The following is a 22,270-nucleotide window of genomic DNA, read 5'->3' as shown; positions in this document are numbered from 1 at the left end:
TTGTTCAATGCCTCAAAAACTCAATTCCTCCATCTATCAACTCGACACAATCTTCCAGACAACTATCCCCTCTTCTTCAATGACACTCAACTGTCCCCCTCTTCTACACTGAACATCCTCGGTCTGTCCTTTACTTATAATCTGAACTGGAAACTTCACATCTCATCTCTAGCTAAAACAGCTTCTATGAAGTTAGGTGTTCTGAGACGTCTCCGCCAGTTTTTCTCACCCCCACCAATTTTTGACCACTGCTTTGACCCTTTTAAGGGACTGGCATTTCAGTGGGCATTTTTTTATTAGATTTTTGTTGCCCTTGGCCAGTATCCTTCCTACATAAAAAAAAAAAAAAAAAAAAAAAAAAAAAAAAAAAAAAAAAAAAAGTAGTAGTAGAAGCTGTAGAGTACTAGGAGTACTAGAAATGTAAATATACTTCACAGTCAAATACATGACCTGAAAAAAAAAAAAAAAAAAAAAAAAAAAAATGTCATGTCATGCACCTCACCTTCCTAGCTGAGCAGTTGATACAGATCTGACATGACATCAGCATGACACTGACACATCAGCTCCCAGCTTCCTCTACACCCCACTCTTCTCCCTCCATCCCACCCTTCACTTTTCAAATATCAACCAATGGTTAGACTCAAAGGCCAAAAATACATATAGGCTGTTTTCTTCACCTCAATTAAATAGTGTATGTATATATGGTGTGCCTAGCCTTAAATGTTAATGACTTAGATATTCTATACGCAAGATTAATACCTTGATAACATTTTGAATAGGTATATTGGGGAAAAAAATTGTGCACATATCCTTGACGACCCAATGAAATGGCTTGGTGACCCAACTTTAGGTTGCAACCAAGGGCAACCCAGGACACAACAAGAAGTCTGAGCCAAGGAGACCAATGAGAGAGGGAGAGTAAAAAAAAAAAAAAAAAGCTTGATTCCACTAAGTTTGGCTCCCTACCCCACACCTAGTCCAATCCTGAGACTACAACAAGACCCCACCCACAGCACACACTGGCTCACCCCTACCCCTTCATGACAAGAAACGTTCCCTATTCCTTGAAAACACTGCAATGATAGGAAAAGAAAAGAAAGAAAAGAGAAAAGGTGAAGTGGAAAAAACAGGAAAAGAAAGGGAAAAAATAAAATGTACAAGCAAACAATATTGTGGTGCCAAACTCACTGATCCTGCTTGATGATAAACTTGACAAGCACGCTGCCTTCTGCCTCTGCCGCCTCCCCCACAGGGCCTCTGCTTTGCCATGGTGTCGCTGCTGCCACTCCTCACCTATGATAGAAAGCTGTGTTTCAGTTTGTGATGAAGGTTGGTCTGCTGTGGTGAAGAGATGAAGAAGGGATGATGGGAAGTATGAGAAAAGGGAAGAAAAGGAAACAACAGAAGTGAAGTAGTGTGTGTGTGTGTGTGTGTGTGTGTGTATATATATATATATATATATATATATATATATATATATATATATATATATATATATATATATATATATATATATCTTGCTCTATAGAAATAATAAACCATCAACGTTAAAATTCTCTTCCCCAATAACATTAGTGGTCTATTATCCCTAGTGAGTAGTAGTAGTAGTAGTAGCACTAGTAGTAGTAGTAGTAGTACTAGTAGTAGTAGTAGTAGTAGTAGTAGTAGTAGTAGTAGTAGTAGAAGTGGTGATTAAATAAGGCTAAGATGGGTTAGGTTTAAACCTGATTTGGTTCATCATAGTAGTAGTAGCAGTAGTAGTAGTAGTAGTAGTAGAGAGAGAGAGAGAGAGAGAGAGAGAGAGAGAGAGAGAGAGAGAGAGAGAGAGAGAGAGAGAGAGAGAGAGAGAGAGAGAGAGAGAGAGAGAGAGAGAGAGAGAGAGAGAGAGAGAGAGACTAGGGGATGTGGTGGTCCGTGGGAGGGGAGGAAGGGAGTCTTTTTCATGGGTACCTCAGTAGTGTTTGGAGTGTGGCAAGCCCTTGTAGGCATAATTGACTTGATAAATTTGTCCTGTACATGTTACAGTAAGATCTGGTGAGATTGTGGTATTTAGAGTTACCTTATTTGTGTTACTGAGGGGTGTGTGTTGCCGAAATACCCCAAAACATACTCAGATCACTGTAAAACGTACTCGAATCACCCCAAAACACACTCAAGACACCACCCAATATAACAAAACTCATCCAAACACATCAAAAAACATGCTTTAAACATTCCAAACACCCTCAAAACACTCCAACCCAAACCTTACGGCAATACTTGCCCTAACACACCCATAACACGCTTAAACCATCCAAAGCATTCCAAACATCCCAATATACCCACAGAACACACAAATACACCCAAAACACACAAAAACAATCCCACACACCCAAAATACCCACAAAACTACTCCAAAACACACTCAAAACACATTCAAAACATTTACAGCAAACTCAAAACACCCTTAAACACTCCAAAAATCATCAAATACACTCAAAACATACAACACACACACAAAACACCACGGAAAGTGCCCCAAACACGCCCTTCAAGACCCAAAACTAATTGCACACACTCAAAGACACCAAAAACACCCCACACACACATCAAAACTCACCAAAAACACTTAAAACACCCAAAATAAAGCCAAAACAAACTCACAACACTTCAATATACCCTCAAACACACCCAAAACATCCTACAATATACTCTACACACCCCACACGAGTCAAAACACATAAAATATAACTAAAAACATCATAAACCACATTTAAAACACAATGATAGCAGCAAATATACACACAAAACACACCTAAATACCCACAAAACACACATTAAACACCCCCACAACACTCCTATATGCATCCAAAACACCCAAAGGAGAAAGCCCAGCAAGGAAAACTAAGCTAAATATTGTTTACCTGTTTTGCCCCACCTCCATTTCTCCTTACCACTTCTTCTTCCTTTATTTCTTTTATTTTCTTCCTACTACTACTAGTACTACTACTACTATCTACAAGCCTGAGTTTGGAAACAGCTCAAAACACCTGGAAAACGTAGGAAATTCCGGTAAATATTGAGGAGGAAACACTACAGCAGAGCGAGTCCTGGGGCTTTGATGACGTCACAGGCAGCGAGCTGCTGCCAGCACCGGCAGCCCCGCTGGCTTACGTACGTAACGTATTTCATTTTCAAATTGACCCTTAGAAAAAATGAAGCTAGGCTCGAATGTATTATATATTCTGACTTGATAATTACTTTAATTAATATTCACAATATCAAAACTTCTGCAGCCTGAGTAGTTGTAAAGAAATATTATATGAAATATGGAAAAAGTGTTGGAACCTTTGACACCATTAAAAACACTGAAAAGTCCACCCATTTCACTTTACACCGGTAACAAAAAACTTTAAAAAATCTGAAGTATTTTTCAAAGCAATGCAAACTTACTTACAAGATGAAATAAAGAAATAAAGAAACTAAAAAATGACAAAATCACCACTTTTAACGGGATTAAAAACAATTTCAAAGCCCACATACTTAAATGAACAGGAACGCAAAAAACTTAAAAAATCATAAACAATTTTTTGAAGTAATGAAATCCTTATTAAAGGCTTAAATAAGAAAGCCAAAATCCGGGCTGGGTAAATAGCACCGTAAAAACGGCCCCTGATTTACGCAAAAAACAAAACCAAATTCTGCACACTTACTTAACTAAAGCAAGAAAACAATTCAAAAGCAACAAAATATTTTTAGAAACAATAAAAACTTACTATAGAAGCCAACTAAATTCATTCAGAAAAAATATAAAAAATGTTGGAACCAACAAGCTGGCACAGGCAGCAATCCATCATGGCGGCCCTCGGCTGGGCCCTAACAGGGGAGGATAGGCGCTATGTTGCCACAATTATTCATTCATGACACCAAAAGCAGGCAATGGCGGATATATCTGACTAGCGGATATAAAGGCTAGACATATGGTTCCATCTTCTGACAAGTTTGGCTTACTATAAGTGAGAGACGAAGCAAATAATGGCTGATAAAACAGACGCCCGTACTCTTACCTCAGCTGACGATTTGTTTACATATTGGCGAACTTCCAATATTTGGCTAAATCTCAGACTGTTTCCAGACTCAGACGTAAAGGAAACCTAAAAATAAATAAAGAAACCCCAAAATATCTAAAAAAACGAATAATAAAACCTAAATAAACGAGTACAAGACACTACAGGGAGAAGGGTGTTGTGGTGAAGGCAGTAAGGCTGAGTAGGCTAGCACCGCTGGACTCACCTTATGTACTCGTGCCTCTTTGGTGCTACTTGACGGTGTTCGATGCAGGGAGAAGCTGCAGGGAAGAAGGAAACTGGTTAATATAGCGTATAGGGCAAGACTGACCAGCGCAGCCCGAAACACTGACGAATAATAAAACCTAAATAAACGAGTACAAGACACTACAGGGAGAAGGGTGTTGTGGTGAAGGCAGTAAGGCTGAGTAGGCTAGCACCGCTGGACTCACCTTATGTACTCGTGCCTCTTTGGTGCTACTTGACGGTGTTCGATGCAGGGAAGAAGGAAACTGGTTAATATAGCGTATAGGGCAAGACTGACCAGCGCAGCCCGAAACACTGCAGGCAGGCAGCCAGCCGCCCGCCCGCCACCCTCCTCCTCCCAGCGCCACCTGTCATTGCTCCTCAACCCACAAAGACACACAAAGGTTGACATGTTATAAAATAATAATTCAAATAATATGAATATCGTCACTTCCCTACTCCCCTTTCCATACTCCACACCCGCTACGTGATTATGAACAAAAACTTCACTCACTGCTGCCCATGTCACCGTAACAAACACGAAGCAGCCCAGCATAGGCTCAAATAAAATGCCCCTACTCTCTCTCTCTCTCTCTACTGATTTGCAAGACCACAGAGATGATTAGCAGGGGTTTCAAGGGTGTTTCTCCTGTTAGTAATGTAGGAATGATGTTAATATGTCACTAAAACCTTAAAAAAACACCCTCAAAAACCTTTGTCACCTCGACTAGTCTTAGAAGTGTGTTTCTCCTGTAAGTAGTGTAGAAATGTTATTAATGTCACTAAAACCGCGAAAATACCTTTGAAAACCCGTGGAACTACTGAGAGAGAGAGAGAGAGAGAGAGAGAGAGAGAGAGAGAGAGAGAGAGAGAGAGAGAGAGAGAGAGAACTAGCAATAACACACACACACACACACACAATCAGGCGCGCGGTGCAACAACGACGTAACCGTGAAATTTGAGATTTCGTGTTTTTGCCTGCTCCGTGTGGTAGAAGGGTGTAAAAGTCTCGTGGTGATGTCGGCCGAGTCATATTCGACCATCTAAGCACCTGTACTAAGGCTCAAAGTCGAGCGGTAATGAGCCGGTAATGAGTAAGTTTTATTTTTTACGCTCGGAAAAAAATTCATAAAAAATTTATTTATGTACCAATCTTCATGAAACTTTCACCTAATACTATGTGTAATAGGCTCTAACACATTATTAACAAATGAAAACAATATCGGGAAAAAAAATTATTACCTACGGTATACGCGTTAATTAACGCGTAAGTCATCCACCCAAAATCGTCACCTATCACTTCGAAACCTACATCCCCAAACAGAACTACCCAAGACCTTTCAAATGATGTATAATACTTACTTATTTAAGGGTATCCTATTGTGCGCAATCAGTGTTTAACTTTGAGCGCGTTTTTCTCGAAACTTCCATTTCTCGGTTACGTCGTTGTTGCACCGCGCGCCTGAGTCATATAGTCAAAACAATGCAATTGAAAACATTTAACTTTTCCGCACTTTTTGAATCCTAAGGTTTGCCATTTAAATATCTAAGAGGCCCCTACATATGTATATATGTATGTACACTCTCTCAAACACTACCACACCCACCCAAACACACCCACACCCTCCCAAACACCGCAATACCCACCCAAACACTGCAACATCCACCCAAACACAGCCACACCTTCCAAATGCTGCTACACTCTCCCAAACACTGCCACACCCTCCCAGACACTGCCACACCCTCCCAAGCTGGTGGCTCTCCTGGTTTCCTTGATGAGGGTGGTCACTTCTCTGTCCTTCAGTCCCAGGATCCAAATGTCGCAGCTGCAGCCGAACAGTGATTAGTGAGAGTGCAAATGTAAATATAGTGACAGTAGTTCTCCTCCTCCTCCTCCAGTTCTTCTCTTCCTTCTCTAATTAAATTAAATGAACGCAAAGTGAAAGGTGTAACTGAAGCAAAAATAAATTAATTAATTAATAAAAATTCTTAAAAACATTAAAACTTTCATTAAAACCTGTTAAAAGTAGCTAGACAAGACCCCAGAGCACTGAAGAATATCCCCAGAGCAGTGGTTCTTAATTTTTTTTTTTGCCTGTAACCCAAAATCCTTTTCAGATTGACCATGGCAACCCATGCTACAGTTACTACAAGTAACTGTAGCAGCAGCAGCAGCAGCAGCAGCAGCAGCAGCAGTAGTAGTAGTAGTAGTAGTAGTAGTAGTAGTAGTAGTAGTAGTAGTAGTAGTAGTAGTAGTAGTAGTAGTAGAAGAAGCTGTAGAGTACTAGGAGTACTAGAAATGTAAATATACTTCACAGTCAAATACATGACCTGCAAAAAACCTATCATGTCATGCACCTCACCTTCCTAGCTGAGCAGTTGATACAGATCTGACATGACATCAGCATGACACTGACACATCAGCTCCCAGCTTCCTCTACACCCCACCCTCCTCCCTCCCCCCCACCCTTCATTTCTCAAATATCAACCAATGGTTAGACTTAAAGGCCAAAAATACATATAGGCTGTTTTCTTCACCTCAATTAAATAGTGTATGTATATATGGTGTGCCTAGCCTTAAATGTCAATGACTTAGGTATTCTATACACAAGATTAATACTTTGATAACATTTTGAATAGGTATATTGGGGATAAAAATTGTGTACATATCCTTGACGACCCAATGAAATGGCTTGGTGACCCAACTTTAGGTGGCGACCAAGGACAACAAAGACAGGATAAGGAGACCATTGGGAAGATTGGGTCAAGGAGACCAGTGGGAAAAAAAAAAAGACTAAGTTTGGATCCCTACCCCACACCTAGTCCAATCCTGAGACTACAAGACCCCACAGCACACACTGGCTCACCCCTACCCCTTCATAACAAGAAACGTTCCCTATTCCTTGAAAACACTGCAATGATAGGAAAAGAAAAGAAAGAAAAGAGAAAAAGATGAAGTGGAAAAAAACAGGAAAAGAAAGGGAAAAAATAAAATGTACAAGCAAACAATATTGTGGTGCCAAACTCATTGATCCAGCTTGATGATAAACTTGACAAGCACACTGCCTTCTGCCTCTGCCGCCTCCCCCACAGGGCCTCTGCTTTGCCATGGTGTCGCTGCTGCCACTCCTCACCTATGATAGAAAGCTGTTTCAGTTTGTGATGAAGGTTGGTCTGCTGTGGTGAAGAAGAGATGAAGAAGGGATAATGGGAAGTATGAGAAAAGGGAAGAGAAGGAAAGAACAGAAGCAAAGTTTAGGTCAGGTCAGATTATGTTTGGTATGGTGAACAAGGTCAGTTCAGATTATGTTTGGTATGGTGAACAATCAAGTGGAACAGTTAATAAAGTAATCAAGAAGGTGAGTAAATATAGTTCTTTGTTTTCAATTCCTTCATTTGTCACAATAAACAGCCGTGCCTTCAAATTAGGCTTCCGGCGTTCTGCAGTTCAAGTCTGACTGAAAAGTTTGCTTCGCCACCAATCCGCTAACTCAAAACGTAGCTCGACTTACTTGGGCTTGGTATTTTGGGTATAAAACTTATAAACGGACGTACTGGTGAAATTGTCTCATGTTGTAGCTTACATAATGAGCTTGGCCAGACGCTATAGCATGCAGAGGCCACAACACCAACAAATAAAATCACACAAATTCTACTGAAGCTGAGACAGGCACGGCTACTCTCTTTCTCTATTACCTTATATCACTCCATCTACTCTGTCCTACTACTGCTCCACTCCTGTCACTCCAGCAGGTGATACTGACCATTTACAAAAAAATTACAGCTGAAACCCACCTGGCCTCTGCAACCCTCGCTGAGTTTGTTGATTACACACATGGCGCGGCAGCGTCCAGTCTTCATCCCGGGACGGTTACTTTCATTATTGATATTTTACTATTAATTTTTCTTCTTTGGGGCGTTTTTTAAAGTTCATCTTTGCATTGTTTTATCTTTCTTTATCTCCTCCGTTAATTATTTCTTCATTTTCCTATTATTATTATTATTATTATTATTATTATCATTATTATTCAAGAGCTTCGAAAAATATACCCCTTCTATAAGGTGTAGATTCTTGTTCTTTGGGATGCTTTTGAAGTTTATCTTAATTATGCTAACTTTTGCATTTTTTTTTTCTTTCGGTACCTCCTGCATTACTTCTTCCTATTCCTGCTCTTATCTATTCGTGAACCTTACACATGGCCTTCCTACAAGGTGGATACACGTCAGGACCTACTGGGTTCGCATTTGTTAGGTGATAATTGTAACTGTTATACTTCGAAAGAGGGTTGGGCCAGACTATAGAGGCCATATAGCACTACGTATGTTTAGAATAGTGACACTGAAGCTGTAGTTATACTCTATACCAAGTGAAAAATATATATTGACCTTGACTGGCTTGACCCTCAATGGCTTGAAGGAGTAAGGAAGCTTTTGTAGCGGATGTCATGTGAACCACTGCATCACCAGACTTCACACACACACACACACACACACACACATCCTTTCCGGTCACCCTACAATCTTACACACTGCCGGCATGCTTATCATCACAACCATCCAGTGTCATACCACCGCCGTCTAAGGAAGCTTACTTACCCCCACCCCCACCACCACCATAAGTACTACTACTCCCTTACCACGTGCAAGGAAAGGTGAATGAAAAAAATGATTTCTGCTGGTTGCACCCACAGTTAAATTATTCTCAGACAAAGCAATAGGACAGTATATTAACTTGAAATCAGAAAACATTTAGATAGTTTACATCTCCACAAATTTCACTAATTCCTGCTGTTTGTACCCACAAGGCCTGGGAGAACAGAGAAAACATGACTAAAGTACTTTAATTAGTAGTGGGCACAAAACATCTTGATACTGGTAATTAGTAGTGGGCACAAAACATTTTGATTATGGTAACCAGTAAGATTTATTTCATTGGATCTCCACAATACAATATTCACTAATTCCTGTTGTTTGTCCACAGTCTGGCTGGGGATGGTTGCCAATACACACATCAAGCATAGAAAATATCCTGTTGTCCTGGAGGCCTTAACAACCCAGAACATATTAATCCATCACAGGACCTGACTAGCTTCTAACAGAACTTGAGCTCTCTAGGGGACCACTTCAGTGTGCTGCTAATTGTTGGACTTCACCTGATGGGAGTATTCTTTTAGTTGGCATATATATATATATATATATATATATATATATATATATATATATATATATATATATATATATATATATATATATATATATATATATATATATATATATATATATATATATGGAAGGTTGGATGTTGTAGGGATACTGGAAAGTTAACAATTTCAAACTAGTCACTAACACTGATTCATTTACCCCTACAGAGAGAACCAGAAGAACAGAGACAAGGATACTGGAACATGCAAGAAAGAGACTTCAAGCAGAGAAGACTTGGGGAGAACAAGGGTGTGAGACTTATGCTGCTTATTTACTGGCATCTCCACCAGCCAATATGTTGAGTCAGGGACTCTCCACCTTTGAATTTTGGCTTTTTTTTTAAATTTTGGCTTTAATTAAATCTCCTCCAGCCAGAGATAGATCATAGATCTATCATGCAATGGACTCTTTCTTCCCAAGCGTCAGTGCTGCTGCTCTTCCTTCTGATGCTGCTTTCTGGCAATGGACTACTTCACTGTCAATGCTGATGATGCTGCTTCCTTGTAATAGAGGACTACTTCACTAACAGTGTTCCTCCTTGTGCACACTGCTGCTGCTGCTGCTGCTATCCAGTAATGCACTCCAGGAGTCACTGTCCCTCCCCCTGCCAGGTGTATGAATTACTGTTAGCACTATACAATAAAATTTACAATGTTCACATAGCCTATTTTACACACTGTCTGGAGAGGGAGAGTTTGTGTGTCATTATTAGTGATGTCACTCCACAGATATTATCTTAAGCTGCTGAATAATTTAAGGAGTCTTAGTTCTTGCTGCACTAATTATATTGACAACTCTCATTCCAAACACATCAGTGACACACAACCTCTTTCTAGACATGTGAAATAGGTGGTAGTGTGTACTTAGTCTAGCTATACATGTGAAATGGGTGGTAGTGTGTACTTAGTCTAGACTAACTCTCTAGGACATCATGAAAACACACTGCACCCAGGGTACAATGTGTGCACCTTGCCTCAATCACCATTCTTCGGCTGTCCACACTAGTGGGCACTGGATCCTCACAAACTACCAATGGAAAGTTGTGCAACCATACCAAGGTCTCAACACACACATATTCATAATTCATACAAAATAACTGAATTCTTATAATAAAACTGACAACTTATTTTAACATAAATATGATGTTAAACACTGGCATCTTCAAAAGAAAGAAGGTATCATAACACTTGACAACAATCTTTGGGAACTGATACATTCTGTGAGGAATTTTTTATGGGCTTCTTGCTTGCTGCCCTAGGTCAGAGCCCCATATGTTAAAAAAACTCAGTCCGTTGTGTTGGTGTGACCTCAAAAGCCACTCGCACACAAATATATCCTCAAACTTTCTCAAATACTAAATGAGCAAGGCTTAGGGAGTGAACTCTTACATAAATACCTGCAAAGTTCTTGTGTAACACCAAGTAATGTCACTGCCATGGACAGATGGAGAAACGTGTCCTGATATGGTGTATGAATTCTTCAGCATCTTCCTCCACTACCACCAACACTCTGGAATTAGTTATATTAGGACATACAAGGTAATTGTGCAATTCCAAGATATTTTAGTGGTGGGTATATTTCTCTGAGCAAGTGTGTGTGTGTGTGTGTGTGTGTGTGTGTGTGTGTGTGTGCACAAAAGAAGACTGATCTAGGTGGAAGGCCAGAGTGACTAGGGGTTGCAGTGACCTGTTACCAGTGCATCACATGGTGTGTGTTGGATTTTGAAAACTAAAATATGGGACTCCTAAGATGGAAAAGTACATATGGATCTTGTTTTCATGAATTTCCAAACAAATTTGCTTGCCTTCACTTCTCACATGCACTTGTACCACATGCAATCATGACCAACTTGAGTCCAGTGGGCTGGCAGGGCACCCCTGTATGGCTGCACCTGTGCGTCTATTCCCTATTTTGCATAATGTCACTCAGATAGTTATCTTTAATCAACAAAACTGTAAAATGTAACTCTGAATTTCATGTGAAATATTTAAAATCTTGAAAATGTCATACAAAATGTTGGCTATAGAGGAGAAAACACTCGGCGAGTAAAACACCACTTAGTAACCAACGCTCCATATTCAGTGACGTTCATAGTGAAGAAAACTGTTACAGTGGAGGAGATTATCAGCAGTGAGGAGAAGGGGACAGAATTGGGACAGTCAAGAATGAAAATATAGTAAGAAGGTACTTCACAATGGTAGATGTCCCCCAAAAACAAATGCATGAGAGCCTTGAATACAATGACATGATGAAGGGAATGGTAGAGCATCAGGAGAAAATGTTGGAGGAGAGTGACAGAGTCATCATGATGGGTGATTTTAACTAAGGTGTACTGGGAGGAGCAGCAGACTCAGGGAGTAGAGGATAGAACACTGACTGACATGGCAGGTAGGGGAACACACAAGACACAGCAGTGAATGTGAATCTTGCTGAATGGATCTAATATTTAACTGATAAATTGATAAATCCAAAATTCCAATACTAGCAATAATAACATTGATTAAAAAAAATAAGATAAATCCAAATCCTTATTCTTATCTATATTTTAGAAAACTCAGAAAAATCTTAGAAAAAAAAAATTTCAATGTTTATCCTGTCTCTTCACTACTGAAAAGTTCAGTTTTAAGCAAAATAACTACATTTAATTTTTGAAAGTTTAAAACTTAAATGGGCTCATGTTCCAAAAACTAAAATTATTGATCATTGCTAGTTTGGAATCAAAAGTATTGGCGATACCGATGAATCAATAATACGGGAAAAATATTCATCGGATAACCAATAACCTGATATCATTATCATGATGAATTATTGTGATATTACCCACCTAAGCATATCACCCACCAGTGGTCACTAAACCACATGTTACTGGTAACAAAATAGTGTCTGTTGTTGCTGTGTGCCCAGGAATGAAAATATCTCACAAACAATCAAAAAAACTACACACACACACACACACACACACACACACACACACACACACCAAAATCAACTAAAAATAAGATTAATAACAAATAAAAGTAAATAAATAAATATACAGATATACAAAACCATGCACATACAAACCAGAAAACTCAACTGCTCTAAAAAATCATAAGAAAAATAAACAAACACACACACACACACGTACAAACTCTAAAAAAAAAAAAAAAAAAAAAAAATTAAATAAATAAATAAATAAAATAAAGACTAACTCACACACACACACACACACACTAGTACATAAACTAGTACAGTGTTTAAATACTGTTTGTTTGTGCTGGTGCTGAGGAAATAGTGTAATAAAGTAAATGTTTGTGTGTGTGGGAAAGAATTATCATAAGAGTAAAAGAATACCTCCACTGATCACATTTTCAATTAAAGCTCACTGGTTCATATATCAATTCCTATCAAATCTATAGATATGAAACTCACATATATCAAATTATGGAAATGACACTCACAAATATCAGTTCCTATTCATGTTATAGACAACTGTGTATAAGTGATGGCTGTGCTTACTGTTAATTGGGTGTTTCTGTCAAGTGAGATTGAGAAGCCATCAGCACAGATACACATGGGTTGTCCCTGAGAGGTGTGGACAAAGAAGGGGCTGCACCTGTGGGCTTCTCACATATTCTCCTCGGAGGGCTGGCAGTACTGGTGGCGAATGTGGACAACTCAAGGCAACTCCAACTGTTGAGAGGTAGAGGTTAGCAGAACAAGAGACAAAGGTACTTAAACAACAAAAGAAACACACAAACTCCCATCTATATGTAAGGGAAGTGCTCTTTTCTTGAGTCATTACACTACAAGTCATAAAGTGGTTGAATATAGTGCTTTCTTGAATCTAAATCCCCATCAGAAATCAAGTACCTCCTATGACAGAGACAACTGGAGGAGACTCATGCATGATGCCAAGCCCTGACTAGTGAGAAATAATAAAAGGAGAAGAAAGAACTCTAACCTAACTTTACCAACAATGGAGCTAAGTATATGTAGTTCAATTTCAAGACACAAACTCTTCCTTTTTGTCTTCTTTCACTGTGTCATACAATCCCTACCTTGTCACCTAGACAAGACCCCAGAGCACTGAAGAATATCCCCAGAGCAGTGGTTCTTAATTTTTTTTTGCCTGCAACCCAAAATCCTTTCCAGATTGACCATGGCAAACCATGCTACAGTTACTACAAGTAACTGTAACAACAACAGCAGCAGCAGCAGCAGCAGCAGCAGCAGCAGCACCAGCAGCAGTAGTAGTAGTAGTAGTAGTAGTAGTAGTAGTAGTAGTAGTAGTAGTAGTAGTAGTAGTAGTAGTAGTACTACTCTACTGGTGATCTTCTGGCTTTCCTTACTGAGTCTTGGTCATCCTCTTTTAGAGACTTTGGTGAAACTTTTGCTGTTGCCTTGGACATATCAAAAGCTTTTGATAGAGTCTGGCACAAAGCTTTGATTTCCAAACTACCCTCCTACAGTTTCTATCCTTCTCTCTGTAACTTCATCTCAAGTTTCCTTTCTGACCGTTCTATTGCTGCTGTGGTAGACGGTCACTGTTCTTCTCCTAAATATATTAACAGTGGTGTTCCTCAGGGTTCTGTCCTGTCACCCACTCTCTTCTTATTATTCATTAATGATCTTCTAAATCAAACTTCTTGTCCTATCCACTCCTATGCTGATGATACCACCCTGCACTTTTCCACGTCTTTTCATAGACGTCCAACCCTTCAGGAGGTAAACATATCACGCAGGGAAGCCACAGAACGCCTGACTTCTGATCTTTCTAAAATTTCTGATTGGGGCAGGGCAAACTTGGTATTGTTCAATGCCTCAAAAACTCAATTCCTCCATCTATCAACTCGACACAATCTTCCAGACAACTATCCCCTCTTCTTCAATGACACTCAACTGTCCCCCTCTTCTACACTGAACATCCTCGGTCTGTCCTTTACTTATAATCTGAACTGGAAACTTCACATCTCATCTCTAGCTAAAACAGCTTCTATGAAGTTAGGTGTTCTGAGACGTCTCCGCCAGTTTTTCTCACCCCCACCAATTTTTGACCACTGCTTTGACCCTTTTAAGGGACTGGCATTTCAGTGGGCATTTTTTTATTAGATTTTTGTTGCCCTTGGCCAGTATCCTTCCTACATAAAAAAAAAAAAAAAAAAAAAAAAAAAAAAAAAAAAAAAAAGTAGTAGTAGAAGCTGTAGAGTACTAGGAGTACTAGAAATGTAAATATACTTCACAGTCAAATACATGACCTGAAAAAAAAAAAAAAAAAAAAAAAAAAAAAAAAAGTCATGTCATGCACCTCACCTTCCTAGCTGAGCAGTTGATACAGATCTGACATGACATCAGCATGACACTGACACATCAGCTCCCAGCTTCCTCTACACCCCACTCTTCTCCCTCCATCCCACCCTTCACTTTTCAAATATCAACCAATGGTTAGACTCAAAGGCCAAAAATACATATAGGCTGTTTTCTTCACCTCAATTAAATAGTGTATGTATATATGGTGTGCCTAGCCTTAAATGTTAATGACTTAGATATTCTATACGCAAGATTAATACCTTGATAACATTTTGAATAGGTATATTGGGGAAAAAAATTGTGCACATATCCTTGACGACCCAATGAAATGGCTTGGTGACCCAACTTTAGGTTGCAACCAAGGGCAACCCAGGACACAACAAGAAGTCTGAGCCAAGGAGACCAATGAGAGAGGGAGAGTAAAAAAAAAAAAAAAAAGCTTGATTCCACTAAGTTTGGCTCCCTACCCCACACCTAGTCCAATCCTGAGACTACAACAAGACCCCACCCACAGCACACACTGGCTCACCCCTACCCCTTCATGACAAGAAACGTTCCCTATTCCTTGAAAACACTGCAATGATAGGAAAAGAAAAGAAAGAAAAGAGAAAAGGTGAAGTGGAAAAAACAGGAAAAGAAAGGGAAAAAATAAAATGTACAAGCAAACAATATTGTGGTGCCAAACTCACTGATCCTGCTTGATGATAAACTTGACAAGCACGCTGCCTTCTGCCTCTGCCGCCTCCCCCACAGGGCCTCTGCTTTGCCATGGTGTCGCTGCTGCCACTCCTCACCTATGATAGAAAGCTGTGTTTCAGTTTGTGATGAAGGTTGGTCTGCTGTGGTGAAGAGATGAAGAAGGGATGATGGGAAGTATGAGAAAAGGGAAGAAAAGGAAACAACAGAAGTGAAGTAGTGTGTGTGTGTGTGTGTGTGTATATATATATATATATATATATATATATATATATATATATATATATATATATATATATATATATATATATATATATATATCTTGCTCTATAGAAATAATAAACCATCAACGTTAAAATTCTCTTCCCCAATAACATTAGTGGTCTATTATCCCTAGTGAGTAGTAGTAGTAGTAGTAGCACTAGTAGTAGTAGTAGTAGTACTAGTAGTAGTAGTAGTATTAGTAGTAGTAGTAGTAGTAGTAGTAGAAGTGGTGATTAAATAAGGCTAAGATGGGTTAGGTTTAAACCTGATTTGGTTCATCATAGTAGTAGTAGCAGTAGTAGTAGTAGTAGTAGTAGTAGAGAGAGAGAGAGAGAGAGAGAGAGAGAGAGAGAGAGAGAGAGAGAGAGAGAGAGAGAGAGAGAGAGAGAGAGAGAGAGAGAGAGAGAGAGAGAGAGAGAGAGAGACTAGGGGATGTGGTGGTCCGTGGGAGGGGAGGAAGGGAGTCTTTTTCATGGGTACCTCAGTAGTGTTTGGAGTGTGGCAAGCCCTTGTAGGCATAATTGACTTGATAAATTTGTCCTGTACATGTTACAGTAAGATCTGGTGAGATTGTGGTATTTAGAGTTACCTTATTTGTGTTACTGAGGGGTGTGTGTTGCCGAAATACCCCAAAACATACTCAGATCACTGTAAAACGTACTCGAATCACCCCAAAACACACTCAAGACACCACCCAATATAACAAAACTCATCCAAACACATCAAAAAACATGCTTTAAACATTCCAAACACCCTCAAAACACTCCAACCCAAACCTTACGGCAATACTTGCCCTAACACACCCATAACACGCTTAAACCATCCAAAGCATTCCAAACATCCCAATATACCCACAGAACACACAAATACACCCAAAACACACAAAAACAATCCCACACACCCAAAATACCCACAAAACTACTCCAAAACACACTCAAAACACATTCAAAACATTTACAGCAAACTCAAAACACCCTTAAACACTCCAAAAATCATCAAATACACTCAAAACATACAACACACACACAAAACACCACGGAAAGTGCCCCAAACACGCCCTTCAAGACCCAAAACTAATTGCACACACTCAAAGACACCAAAAACACCCCACACACACATCAAAACTCACCAAAAACACTTAAAACACCCAAAATAAAGCCAAAACAAACTCACAACACTTCAATATACCCTCAAACACACCCAAAACATCCTACAATATACTCTACACACCCCACACGAGTCAAAACACATAAAATATAACTAAAAACATCATAAACCACATTTAAAACACAATGATAGCAGCAAATATACACACAAAACACACCTAAATACCCACAAAACACACATTAAACACCCCCACAACACTCCTATATGCATCCAAAACACCCAAAGGAGAAAGCCCAGCAAGGAAAACTAAGCTAAATATTGTTTACCTGTTTTGCCCCACCTCCATTTCTCCTTACCACTTCTTCTTCCTTTATTTCTTTTATTTTCTTCCTACTACTACTAGTACTACTACTACTATCTACAAGCCTGAGTTTGGAAACAGCTCAAAACACCTGGAAAACGTAGGAAATTCCGGTAAATATTGAGGAGGAAACACTACAGCAGAGCGAGTCCTGGGGCTTTGATGACGTCACAGGCAGCGAGCTGCTGCCAGCACCGGCAGCCCCGCTGGCTTACGTACGTAACGTATTTCATTTTCAAATTGACCCTTAGAAAAAATGAAGCTAGGCTCGAATGTATTATATATTCTGACTTGATAATTACTTTAATTAATATTCACAATATCAAAACTTCTGCAGCCTGAGTAGTTGTAAAGAAATATTATATGAAATATGGAAAAAGTGTTGGAACCTTTGACACCATTAAAAACACTGAAAAGTCCACCCATTTCACTTTACACCGGTAACAAAAAACTTTAAAAAATCTGAAGTATTTTTCAAAGCAATGCAAACTTACTTACAAGATGAAATAAAGAAATAAAGAAACTAAAAAATGACAAAATCACCACTTTTAACGGGATTAAAAACAATTTCAAAGCCCACATACTTAAATGAACAGGAACGCAAAAAACTTAAAAAATCATAAACAATTTTTTGAAGTAATGAAATCCTTATTAAAGGCTTAAATAAGAAAGCCAAAATCCGGGCTGGGTAAATAGCACCGTAAAAACGGCCCCTGATTTACGCAAAAAACAAAACCAAATTCTGCACACTTACTTAACTAAAGCAAGAAAACAATTCAAAAGCAACAAAATATTTTTAGAAACAATAAAAACTTACTATAGAAGCCAACTAAATTCATTCAGAAAAAATATAAAAAATGTTGGAACCAACAAGCTGGCACAGGCAGCAATCCATCATGGCGGCCCTCGGCTGGGCCCTAACAGGGGAGGATAGGCGCTATGTTGCCACAATTATTCATTCATGACACCAAAAGCAGGCAATGGCGGATATATCTGACTAGCGGATATAAAGGCTAGACATATGGTTCCATCTTCTGACAAGTTTGGCTTACTATAAGTGAGAGACGAAGCAAATAATGGCTGATAAAACAGACGCCCGTACTCTTACCTCAGCTGACGATTTGTTTACATATTGGCGAACTTCCAATATTTGGCTAAATCTCAGACTGTTTCCAGACTCAGACGTAAAGGAAACCTAAAAATAAATAAAGAAACCCCAAAATATCTAAAAAAACGAATAATAAAACCTAAATAAACGAGTACAAGACACTACAGGGAGAAGGGTGTTGTGGTGAAGGCAGTAAGGCTGAGTAGGCTAGCACCGCTGGACTCACCTTATGTACTCGTGCCTCTTTGGTGCTACTTGACGGTGTTCGATGCAGGGAGAAGCTGCAGGGAAGAAGGAAACTGGTTAATATAGCGTATAGGGCAAGACTGACCAGCGCAGCCCGAAACACTGCAGGCAGCCAGCCAGCCGCCCGTTCGCCACCCTCCTCCTCCCAGCGCCACCTGTCATTGCTCCTCAACCCACAAAGACTGTTTCCAGACTCAGACGTAAAGGAAACCTAAAAATAAATAAAGAAACCCCAAAATATCTAAAAAAAAACGAATAATAAAACCTAAATAAACGAGTACAAGACACTACAGGGAGAAGGGTGTTGTGGTGAAGGCAGTAAGGCTGAGTAGGCTAGCACCGCTGGACTCACCTTATGTACTCGTGCCTCTTTGGTGCTACTTGACGGTGTTCGATGCAGGGAAGAAGGAAACTGGTTAATATAGCGTATAGGGCAAGACTGACCAGCGCAGCCCGAAACACTGCAGGCAGCCAGCCAGCCGCCCGCCCGCCACCCTCCTCCTCCCAGCGCCACCTGTCATTGCTCCTCAACCCACAAAGACACACAAAGGTTGACATGTTATAAAATAATAATTCAAATAATATGAATATCGTCACTTCCCTACTCCCCTTTCCATACTCCACACCCGCTACGTGATTATGAACAAAAACTTCACTCACTGCTGCCCATGTCACCGTAACAAACACGAAGCAGCCCAGCATAGGCTCAAATAAAATGCCCCTACTCTCTCTCTCTCTCTCTCTACTGATTTGCAAGACCACAGAGATGATTAGCAGGGGTTTCAAGGGTGTTTCTCCTGTTAGTAATGTAGGAATGATGTTAATATGTCACTAAAACCTTAAAAAAACACCCTCAAAAACCTTTGTCACCTCGACTAGTCTTAGAAGTGTGTTTCTCCTGTAAGTAGTGTAGAAATGTTATTAATGTCACTAAAACCGCGAAAATACCTTTGAAAACCCGTGGAACTACTGAGAGAGAGAGAGAGAGAGAGAGAGAGAGAGAGAGAGAGAGAACTAGCAATAACACACACACACACACACACACACACACAATCAGGCGCGCGGTGCAACAACGACGTAACCGTGAAATTTGAGATTTCGTGTTTTTGCCTGCTCCGTGTGGTAGAAGGGTGTAAAAGTCTCGTGGTGATGTCGGCCGAGTCATATTCGACCATCTAAGCACCTGTACTAAGGCTCAAAGTCGAGCGGTAATGAGCCGGTAATGAGTAAGTTTTATTTTTTACGCTCGGAAAAAAATTCATAAAAAATTTATTTATGTACCAATCTTCATGAAACTTTCACCTAATACTATGTGTAATAGGCTCTAACACATTATTAACAAATGAAAACAATATCGGGAAAAAAAATTATTACCTACGGTATACGCGTTAATTAACGCGTAAGTCATCCACCCAAAATCGTCACCTATCACTTCGAAACCTACATCCCCAAACAGAACTACCCAAGACCTTTCAAATGATGTATAATACTTACTTATTTAAGGGTATCCTATTGTGCGCAATCAGTGTTTAACTTTGAGCGCGTTTTTCTCGAAACTTCCATTTCTCGGTTACGTCGTTGTTGCACCGCGCACCTGAGTCATATAGTCAAAACAATGCAATTGAAAACATTTAACTTTTCCGCACTTTTTGAATCCTAAGGTTTGCCATTTAAATATCTAAGAGGCCCCTATATATGTATATATGTATGTACACTCTCTCAAACACTACCACACCCACCCAAACACACCCACACCCTCCCAAACACCGCAATACCCACCCAAACACTGCAACATCCACCCAAACACAGCCACACCTTCCAAATGCTGCTACACTCTCCCAAACACTGCCACACCCTCCCAGACACTGCCACACCCTCCCAAGCTGGTGGCTCTCCTGGTTTCCTTGATGAGGGTGGTCACTTCTCTGTCCTTCAGTCCCAGGATCCAAATGTCGCAGCTGCAGCCGAACAGTGATTAGTGAGAGTGCAAATGTAAATATGGTGACAGTAGTTCTCCTCCTCCTCCTCCAGTTCTTCTCTTCCTTCTCTAATTAAATTAAATGAACGCAAAGTGAAAGGTGTAACTGAAGCAAAAATAAATTAATTAATTAATAAAAATTCTTAAAAACATTAAAACTTTCATTAAAACCTGTTAAAAGTAGCTAGACAAGACCCCAGAGCACTGAAGAATATCCCCAGAGCAGTGGTTCTTAATTTTTTTTTTGCCTGTAACCCAAAATCCTTTTCAGATTGACCATGGCAACCCATGCTACAGTTACTACAAGTAACTGTAGTAGCAGCAGCAGCAGCAGCAGCAGCAGCAGCAGCAGCAGTAGTAGTAGTAGTAGTAGTAGTAGTAGTAGTAGTAGTAGTAGTAGTAGTAGTAGTAGTAGTAGTAGTAGAAGAAGAAGCTGTAGAGTACTAGGAGTACTAGAAATGTAAATATACTTCACAGTCAAATACATGACCTGCAAAAAACCTATCATGTCATGCACCTCACCTTCCTAGCTGAGCAGTTGATACAGATCTGACATGACATCAGCATGACACTGACACATCAGCTCCCAGCTTCCTCTACACCCCACCCTCCTCCCTCCCCCCCACCCTTCACTTCTCAAATATCAACCAATGGTTAGACTTAAAGGCCAAAAATACATATAGGCTGTTTTCTTCACCTCAATTAAATAGTGTATGTATATATGGTGTGCCTAGCCTTAAATGTCAATGACTTAGGTATTCTATACACAAGATTAATACTTTGATAACATTTTGAATAGGTATATTGGGGATAAAAATTGTGTACATATCCTTGATGACCCAATGAAATGGCTTGGTGACCCAACTTTAGGTGGCGACCATGGGCAACAAAGACAGGATAAGGAGACCATTGGGAAGATTGGGTCAAGGAGACCAGTGGGAAAAAAAAAAAGACTAAGTTTGGATCCCTTCCCCACACTTAGTCCAATCCTGAGACTACAAGACCCCACAGCACACACTGGCTCACCCCTACCCCTTCATAACAAGAAACGTTCCCTATTCCTTGAAAACACTGCAATGATAGGAAAAGAAAAGAAAGAAAAGAGAAAAAGATGAAGTGGAAAAAAACAGGAAAAGAAAGGGAAAAAATAAAATGTACAAGCAAACAATATTGTGGTGCCAAACTCATTGATCCAGCTTGATGATAAACTTGACAAGCACACTGCCTCTGCCGCCTCCCCCACAGGGCCTCTGCTTTGCCATGGTGTCGCTGCTGCCACTCCTCACCTATGATAGAAAGCTGTTTCAGTTTGTGATGAAGGTTGGTCTGCTGTGGTGAAGAAGAGATGAAGAAGGGATAATGGGAAGTATGAGAAAAGGGAAGAGAAGGAAAGAACAGAAGCAAAGTTTAGGTCAGGTTAGACTATGTTTGGTATGGTGAACAAGGTCAGTTCAGATTATGTTTGGTATGGTGAACAATCAAGTGGAACAGTTAATAAAGTAATCAAGAAGGTGAGTAAATATAGTTCTTTGTTTTCAATTCCTTCATTTGTCACAATAAACAGCCGTGCCTTCAAATTAGGCTTCCGGCGTTCTGCAGTTCAAGTCTGACTGAAAAGTTTGCTTCGCCACCAATCCGCTAACTCAAAACGTAGCTCGACTTACTTGGGCTTGGTATTTTGGGTATAAAACTTATAAACGGACGTACTGGTGAAATTGTCTCATGTT

At 39.8% G+C, this 22,270-nt stretch overlaps 1 protein-coding gene across 26 annotated transcripts in view; it reads right to left on the bottom strand.

Moving 5' to 3' along the window:
* LOC135109739 (uncharacterized) overlaps positions 1-19,947 on the bottom strand; it is a 53,745-nt gene extending 33,798 nt beyond the window's left edge. For 9 of the 26 annotated variants that reach the window (XR_010272872.1, XR_010272863.1, XR_010272862.1 and 6 more), the window contains exons 1-9: positions 18,918-19,947; positions 18,546-18,600; positions 15,473-15,577; positions 12,993-13,166; positions 10,891-11,003; positions 8,088-10,098; positions 4,499-7,426; positions 4,273-4,327; positions 1,189-1,293 (exon numbers count right to left, since the gene is read on the bottom strand). The gene's annotated coding sequence lies outside the window, so the exon portion shown is untranslated. Of the gene's footprint in view, positions 1-1,188; positions 1,294-3,029; positions 3,180-4,272; positions 4,328-4,498; positions 7,427-7,988; positions 8,004-8,056; positions 10,099-10,882; positions 11,004-12,992; positions 13,167-15,472; positions 15,578-17,302; positions 17,453-18,545; positions 18,601-18,917 lie in introns of those variants that run through there. The other 17 variants (XR_010272869.1, XR_010272868.1, XR_010272865.1 and 14 more) reach the window with 17 other exon arrangements.
* Positions 19,948-22,270: the final 2,323 nt, after the last annotated feature.

Source organism: Scylla paramamosain, chromosome 19, assembly GCF_035594125.1.
Source record: "Scylla paramamosain isolate STU-SP2022 chromosome 19, ASM3559412v1, whole genome shotgun sequence".
NCBI classification, from domain to species: Eukaryota; Metazoa; Arthropoda; class Malacostraca; order Decapoda; family Portunidae; genus Scylla; species Scylla paramamosain.
This window is presented reverse-complemented; position numbering and strand designations above follow the sequence as displayed.